The sequence below is a fragment of the Orycteropus afer genome, unplaced genomic scaffold (assembly GCF_000298275.1).
Source record: "Orycteropus afer afer isolate SDZICR_OR568_19922 unplaced genomic scaffold, OryAfe1.0 scaffold00124, whole genome shotgun sequence".
In the NCBI taxonomy this organism is placed as follows: Eukaryota; Metazoa; Chordata; class Mammalia; order Tubulidentata; family Orycteropodidae; genus Orycteropus; species Orycteropus afer.
Window position 1 is genome coordinate 8,008,796 of NW_006921711.1, and position 9,411 is coordinate 8,018,206.

Below are 9,411 nucleotides of genomic sequence, written 5' to 3' on the forward strand. Positions count from 1 at the left end.
CACCACCCATCTGTCAGTTTTTCCTTTTGTGGGGGTTTGTGTTGCTATGATGCTGGAAACTATGCCATAGTATTTCAAACACCAGCAGGGTCACCCATGGTGTTTGCATTTCAGAAGAGGTTATAGCCTAAGGCAGACTAGGAAGAAAAGCCTGGTGATCTACTTCCAAAAATTCACCAGTGAAAACTCTATGGACCAAAACACAATATTGTCTGATATGGTGCTGGAAGATGAAACCCAAAGTACATATGGCTGCAACAATGGACTTGAGCATGCCAACAATCGTGAAAATGGTGCAGGATGGGGCAGCTTTCTGTTCTGCTGTACTTGGGGTTGCCATAAGTCAAAGCCAATTCAACAGCAACCAAAAGTAATTTTACTTTGGCAATAAAAGTTTCCTTCCTCCCTTCATGGCTAGTATAGATGATTCTTCACCAAAGCAGGGACTTGATCAGCATAGCAATGTAGAGATTCACCTGTAGAGTTCATGATGATTTCTGAGAATGAGGATGGTTTGTCTTAAAGAGATGCTCCACTCTGACGGGGGAGGAAAACCAGAGAAAAGCGTCTTCCAAAAGGTCATCTGTGTGCACATTATGTCTTCCTAAAGAAAGGCTTGACCTTTCCTGTGGATTTTGGATGGGAGTGTGTGAGCATATTTATTCTACCAGTACCTGTTACCAAGTCAACTTTAATGCATGGCAACCCTATGTGTGTTAGAGTAGAACTGTGCTCCAAAGGGTTATCTAAACTCACTGCCGTTGACTTGGATCTGACTCATAGCCACCCCTCCTTGGGATTCCAAGGCGGTATAACTACAGAAGTAGATTGCCCAATCTTCCTTCTGAGGAGTGGCTGGTAGGTTTGAACTGCCAGACTTCTGGTTAGCAGTCAAATGCCTTAGGCACTTTGCTACCAGAGTTCCCATAGTGTTATCACTGTGATATTTCACAAATAGATCATCAGGCCTTTCTTCTGAGGCACTGCTGGGTGGATTCAGACCTTCAGTATTTCACATAGCAGTCAGGTGTGTTAACCATTTGTAGCACCCAAGGGATCCTTAGCAGTAGGGGTTCTCATGTTGTGATAGTTGGGGTTGTGTGTCAACTTGACTGGACCATGATTCTGAGTGGTTTAAGCCATTGTGATGTGAGTTATTCCCATGATGAGATTAGATATATATTTTGAGCAGCCAATCCATTGAAAGGGAGTTTCCCTAGGGGTGGCCTACTTTCAATATATATATGGACATCCTGGGAAAATGAGAGAATCTTCTGTGGATCTGGACCTTGTTGTACTGCCTACAACTGTCCATGAGTGAACAATCCACCATTCTGCCTGGAGATATTGGATTCATCATTCATCAGAGATTATAGCCAGTATACTGCCTGCCAACATTGAGCTTATCAGCCCCTGCAGCTGAGTGAGTTGGGAGAAGCCTCCAGCTTGATGTTTGATACAGGAACTTGGGACTTGCCAGCTTCTATAAGTGTGTGAGCCATTTTCCTAAGATAAATCCCCCCCCCCCAAGCTTTACTGGTTTTGCTTCTCTAGAGAACCCAGCCTAACACATTTGATACCAGGAGTGGTTCTAGACAGACAAAATCATAAGGATGGGTTTCCTAAATTGATTCTTACCGATTCTGTTTTGGTTCTCCAATTTGATTAATCCTAAAGGAACTGGTGACTCTGCTTCCATTAGTAAAGAGGGCCCTGCTAATCCATGGCATGATGTGGCAACATTAATGAGCAAAATAATACCACCAATAGATGGTGAGAAGTGAGTCACCGGGTGATCACATGTTTGATACTTCTCTACAATTTTGTCAACATGAGGAGTATGTGGAAGCTGGCTGGTTGATCCTACTTATGCTAGACAAAGTGGTGAAAGTGAGATGAGTCACAGCTCAAGTGTCGCATAAAAGACCTTAATGTTTTCAGTTGTGTCCTGAAAGAAAAGCTTATTTCTTCTAGTAACAGAGCTGATATTGCCAAAAACCAAACGCAGAATCTTATTGTAAGGGTGACTGAATTACAATGCCAATTAAATTGCCAACCCAGAATGGTGTCTGAAGTTAAAGTGAGGGCATTGGTTGGGAAAAAAAAAAACGGGATCCTGAAACCTGGAATGAGGACATATAGGCAGACATTCAGGAAGATGAGAATATGGAACTTGTAAGTACTGTTGAATCCCTCCCATCTGAAGGGATTACTATAAAACCATTATCCCTTCCACCTCCATTTGATGGGATTAACCCCCACTGTTCCTGCTGGGTCATTGCCTGATGTAGATGCCATGGAAGACATTGCTAAATGTTCTCAGGAACTTCCCAAACCACCCATAGTTGCTGCTAGACCTACAATTAAACTTAAATCCAAGTAAGCCCCCAAAAGGTGAAATACAGTGTGAATGAGGAAGTGGTATGTTACACCCAGAAAGACCTACTTGATTTTGCTAACATGTACAGACAGAAACCTGGAGAATATGTGTGAAAATGGCACCTGAGGGTGTGGGATAATGGTGCAAGGAATATAACATTGGATCAGTCTCAGTTTATTGATTTAGGCCCACTAAGTACAGATTCTTCATTCAATGTTCAGCTTGAGAGGTTAGGGAAAGATCTAATTGTTTATTTGGTTGGTGTGATAGTTGGAGCTGTGTGTCAACTTGGCTGTATCACAATTCTGTGTGGTTATTCTGTGCAGTTGTGATGTGGTTATTCCCATGATGGGATCAGAAATATATGTTTTGAGCAGCAAATCCATTGAAAGGGAGTTTCCCTAGGGGTGTGGTCTGCTTACAGTATATTTATGTAATCCTGGGAAAAGAGACACTCTTCTGTTGATCAGGATTCTGTTGTGCTGCTTACAACTGTCTGTGAGCAAACAATCCACCATTCAGCCTGGAGATCTTAGATTCTTTATTTGTTGGAGTCAACAGCCAGTGTACTGCCTGCCACCCTTGAGCTCCTCAGCCCCTGCAGCTGCATGAGTCAGGAAAAGTCTCCAGCTTGATGTTTGATCCAAGAACTTTGAACTTGCCAGCTTGTGTTAGTGTGTGAGCCATTTTCCTAAGATAAATTTCCCTTTTTTGCCTCTATATAAGCTTTACTTGTTTTGTTTCTCTAGAGAACCCAGTCTAACACAGTTGGCTTACTGAAGCATGGATCATGCAGTGGCCTACCTTAAGTCAAGTTGAAGTATGAGAACTGCCTTGGTATAATGTAGAAGAAGGTATCAAGAAGCTTAGGGAAATAGGCATGTTAGAATGGATTTATCAGATTAGACCCCTAGAGCCAGAAATGCAGAGCCCAGAGGACACACCTTTTATCACTACGGTAAGGAACAAATTTGTGAAGGGAACCCCAGCATCCCTGAATTCTGCTGTGATTGCTATTTTACGTAAGCTGGATTTGACAGTGGGAACTACCGTAATTGAACTAAGACACTTAATTATGATGGGGCTGACTGGACCCCACCATAGTATGGGCCAAGTGGCAGCAGTTAATTGACAAAGACAAGGTGGGTGTGGTTACCATAATGGACAGCAGAGTCAAAACAGTAATCAGAATACTCTGACTCATGTGGAATTATGAATTATGGCACTGGCTACTTAAGCATGGTGTTCCTAGGAGTGAAATACATGGAAAATCTAATAGATATTTACTTGATCTGTATAGACAGAAGAATTCTAGATCACCTGAATAGTAGTCTAGACTGAATCACCAGAATACAGAGTCATGGTCCCTCAATCAAATCCCAGACTTGAGTCAGTTTACAGACCCACAACCCCTTGAGTGAAGGGGAAGCCAGGTCCCCTGGAGGAAGGACCTGACTACATTGCCAAAAATTTATGCTGTCAATCTTTCTCTTAGCCTTCCCCAAAGGTATCTGAGGACTTTCACAAGAGTGATTGTTGATTGGGGAAAAGGAAATAATCAGACTTTTGGGGGATTACTGGATCCTGGCTCTAAACTGACACTAATTCCAGGAGATGCTAAGTGTCACTGTGGCCCATCAGTCAGAGTGGGGGAATATGGAGTCAAGTTACTGATAGAATCTTAGATCAGGTGTGTCACGCAGTGGAGAGTAGGCAGGATGGCAGGGCTTTGCATCCAATGGTGCTTGAAGTGTCCAGTGGGTCCCCAAACCCATCCTGTAATGATTTCCCCAGTTCCAGAATGCATAAATGGAATAGATATAATCAGCAATTGGCAGAATTCCCACATTGGGTCCCTGACATGTGGAATAAGAGCTATTATGGTAGGAAAACCCAAGTGGAAGCCATTAGAACTGCCTCTACCTGTAAATAGTAAATCAAAAACAATACCACATCCCAGGAGAGGTTGCTGAGATTATTGCACCATCAAGGACTTGAAGGATGTAGGGGTGGTGATTCCCACCACATCCCCATTTAATGTGCCTATTTGGCCTGTGCAAAAAACAGATGGATCTTGGAGAATGACAGTGGATTATCATAAATTTAATCAGATGGTGACTTCAATTGCAGCTGTTGTTCCTGATGTAGTTTCATTGCTTGAGCAAATTAGTACATCTCCTGGTAGTTGGTATGCAGCTATTGATCTGGCCAATGCCTTTTTCTCAAAACCCATTTCTCTGATGAGAAGAAGTTTACCTTCAGCTGGCAAGGCCAACAATATACTTACACAGTGTTTCCTCAAGGGTATATCAACTCCCCAGCACTATGTCATAATTTAGTCCGTAGGGATCTTGATCGCCTTTCCTTTCCACAAGACATCACACTGATCCATTATATTGATGATATTATGCTGATTGGACCTATTAAGGAAGAAGTATGAAGTATCAATGACTCTAGACTTATTGATGAGGCATCTGCATGCTAGAGGGTGGGAAATTAACTCAAGAAAAAATAAGGCACCTTCCACCTCAGTGAAATTTCAGTGGTGTGGGGCATGTTGAGATATACCTATTAAAGTGAAGGATAAGTTATTGTATCTGGTTTCCCCCACAACTAAAAAAGAGGCACAATGTCTGGTGGGTCTCTGAATTTTGGAGGCAACATATCCCACATTTGAGTGTATTGCTTCAGCCTAGTTATCAAGTGACTTGGAATGGTGCTAGTTTTGAGTGGGCCCAGAACAAGAGAAGGCTCTGCAACAGGTTCAGGGTGCCATGCAGGCTGCTCTGCTACTTGGGCCATATGATCCAGCTGATCTAAAGGTGCTTGAAGTGTCTGTAGCAGATAGAGATGCTGTTTGGTGTCTTTGGCAGGTCCCTATTGGTGAATGAAAATGCAGACCCTTGGGATTTTGATGCAATGCACTGCCATCTTGCCTATTCTCCTTTTGAGAAACAGCTTTTGGCTTGTTACTGGGCTTTAGTAGAGACTGAACACCTAACATGGGCCACCAAGTCACCATGAGATCTGAGTTTCCCATCATTAACTGGGTTTTGTCTAACCCACAGAGTCATAAAGTTAGATGTGCACAGCAGCACTCCATCATTAAATGGAAGTGGTATAGAAGAGATCAGGCAAGATTTGAAAACACAAGTAAGTTCCATGAGGAAGTGGCACAAATCCCTATGGTCTCCACTCTGGTCACATTTCCTTCCCTCTCCCAGTCTGCACCTATGGCCACATGGGGAGTTCCTTATGATTAGTTGACTGAGGAAGAGAAAACTCATGCCTGGTTTACAGATGATTCTGTAATATGCAGGCACCATTCGTAAGTGGACAGCAGCAGCACTGCAGCCCATTTCTGGGGCTTCCCTGAAGGACAGTGGTAAAGGGGAATCCTCCCAAAGTGCAGAACTTCAAGCTGTGCATCTGGCTGTTCACTTTGCATGGAATAAAAATGGGCAGATGTACAACTGTAAATGGATTCATGGGCTGTGGTCAATGACTTGCTTGGATGGTCTGGCACTTAGAAGGAGCATAATTGGAAAATTGGTAACTAGGATGTATGGGGAAGAAATATGTGGATAGACTCTCTGAATGGGCCAAAGGAGTAAATATATTTGTGTCTCATGTGAATGCCCACAAAAAGGTAACCTCAGCAGAGGAGGACATAACAATAAACTGGATAAGATGACACATTCTGTGGCAACCAGTCATCCTTTTCCCCAGCTACTCCTGTCATTGCTCAATGGGCTCATGAACAAAGTGCCATGGTAGCAGGGATGGAGGTCATTCATGGGCTCAGCAACATAGACTTCCACTTACCAAGGCTGATTTGGCTACCGCCACTGCTGAGTGCCCAATCTGCCAGCAGCAGAGACCAACACTGATATGAAACTATTCCTTGGGTGATCAGCTGGCAACCTGATGGGAAGTTGATTACATTGGATCACTTCCATCATGGAAGAGACAGTGTTTTGTTCTTACTGGAATAGATACTTATTCTGGATAGGGATTCACCTTCCCTACACACAGTGCTTCAGCAAAAATTATCATCAGAATGCCTTATCCATTGTCACGGTATCCCACACAGCATTGCTTCAAATCAAGGGACTCACTTCACAGCAAATGAAGTGCAGCAATGGGCCTATACTCATGGCATTCACTGGTCTTTTCATGTTCCCCATCATCCTGAAGCAACTGGCTTGATAGAAAGATGGAATGGCCTACTGAAACACAATTATGGTGCCAGCTAGGTGGCAATACCTTGAAGGATTGGGACAACGTTCTCCAGGAGGCTGTATATGGTCTAAGCCAGCATCCAATATGCAGTGCTGTTTCTCCAATAGCCAGGATTCATGGGTCCAGGAACCAAGGGGTGGAAATGGGAGTGGTACCACTCACTATTACCCCTAGTGACCCACTCAAAATTTTTTTGTTTCCTGTCCCTGTTACCCTATACTCTGTGGGTTTGGAGATCTTAGTCCCAATGGAAGGAACACTCCCACCTGGAGACACAATACTGATTGCATTGAACTGGAAGTTAAGAATGCCACCCAGCCATTTTGGCTTCCTCATGCCTTTGGATCAACAGACAAAGAAGGGAGTTACTGTACTGTCTGATGTGATAGATCCTGATTACCAGGGGGAAATTGGATTGATATTACATAATGGAGGTAAAGAATAATATGTCTTGGACACAGGACACCTTTAGGATGCCTGTTATACTACTGTGTTAGACTGGGTTCTCTAGAGAAGCAAAACCAGTAAAGCTTATATGGGGAGAGAGAGAGAGAAAGAGAAATTTATCTTAGGAAAATGACTCACTCACTTATAGAAGCTGGCAAGTCCCAAGTTATTGGATCAAACATCAAGCTGGAGGCTCTTTCTGACTCACACAGCTGCAGGGGCTGATGAGCTCAAGGTTGGCAGGCAGTATGCCCCCTGTTGACTCCAACGAATGATGAATCCAAGATCTCCAGGCCAAGTGGTGGATAGTTCGCTCACGGACAGTTGTAGGCAGCACAACAGAATCCCAATCCACAGAAGAGTGTCTCTTTTCCAGGATGTCCAAAAATATACTGGAAGCAGGCCACACTCCTAGGGAAACTCCCTTTCAACAGATTGGCTGCTCAAAACATATACTTCTGATCCCATCATCGGAACAACCCATATCACAATTGCTTAAACCACACAGAATTGTGGTCAAGCCAAGTTGACACACAGCTCCAACTATCACAACTACCATGCCCTGTGATTAAATCAGTGGAAAACTACAGCAACCCAATTCTGATATGATTACCATTGGCTCAGATCCTTCAGGAATGAAGGTTTGGGTCACTCCACCAGACAAAGAACCACGACCAGCTGAGGTGCTTGCTGAGGGCAAGGGAAATACAGAATGGGTGGTGGAAGAAGGTGGTTTGAATATCAGTTATAACCACATGAGTTGTAGAAACTAGCACTATGATTTTTATATTTCTTCATTGTATGTATGCATCAAATATTTTTGTTTTCTTCTGTTATGAGCTATGAAATGTAAACAAGGTTAATGCGCTTCGGTGCTATGTGTGATAATGTCTCATGTTAGGTGCAAATATGACTTTATAATTGTCCTTATTTAGAGATTATATGTGGTTAAGGAGATGTGTATAACTGCCAGGTTGACAAGGAGTGGACTGTGATAGTTGGGGTTGTGTATCAACTTGGCTGAACTATGATTCTGAATGGTTTAAGTAGTTGTGATGTGATGATTCCCATGATAACATTGGATGTGTATGTTTTGAGCAGACAATCCTTTGAATGAGAGTTTCCCTAGGGGTGTGGCCTGCTTCTAATATATATCTGGACATGCTGGGAAAAAGGCAGACTTTTCTGTGGATCTGGATCCTGTCATGTTGCCTACAACTGTCCATGAGTGAACAATCCACCATTTGACCTGGTGATCTTGGGTTTATCATCTGCAGGAGTCAACAGCCAGTATACTGCCTGCCAACCTTGAGCTCGTCAGTCCCTGCAGCTGTGTGAGTCAGGAAAAGCCTCCAGCTTGATGTTTGATCCAGTAACTTGGTACTTTCCAGGTTCTATAAGTGTGTGAGCCATTTTCCTAAGATAAATTTATCTCTCTCTCTCTAAGCTTTACTGGTTTTGTTTCTCCAGAGAACTCAGCTTAACACACATGTAAATGGAACAGAAAGCTGCCCAGTCCTGCACCATTTTCACGATTGTTGGCATGCTCACGTCCATTGTTGCAGCCATATGTACTTTGGGTTTCATCTTCCAGCACCATATCAGACAATATTGTGTTTTGGTCCATAGAGTTTTCACTGGTGAATTTTTGGAAGTAGATCACCAGGCTTTTCTTCCTAGTTTGCCTCTTCTGAAATGCAAACACCATGGTGACCCTGCTGGTGTTTGAAATACTATGGCATAGTTTCCAGCATCATAGCAACACAAACCCCCACAAAAGGAAAAACTGACAGATGGGTGGTGGAAAGTAATATTAAACACTCATTTTCAAACCCCACATCCACGAGGTTGGGGATGTGTGTGTGCATGCGCATGTTTATTGTTCCTTAGATTTCTGGCTGGCTTTCTGGGCACAATGTGTAGTAATCAAAGTAGAAAATGTATAAGGTGAATCTGAACGGTACTGGTAGAGAATTCAAGGCTCCTATTCTAGCAGGAACAGAACAATTACATAGCTAACCCATTTACTTGGGACTTGGCATCCCAGCAATGAAAAAGTTCATGGAGTAAATAAGCACAAGATGGAGAGCTCCTCTGCCCTGTGTTTATAGGTTTTGACTTCTCCCAAACAATCCATCTCGAGCTCTTGCCCATAAAGAAGGCAGGCAGCCCTCTGACGCGTGCATCTTGTGGGGAGTTTTACACTATTTTTTGCTCTGGGAACAATCTAATGCTCTACCATCGAGGCTGTCAGGCAGTAACAGAGTGCCTGGGCTCATTAAATTGTTTATGAGGCTGTCTCTGAAATCCTTAGCCCTTTCCTACAGGTGAAAAAAAAAAAA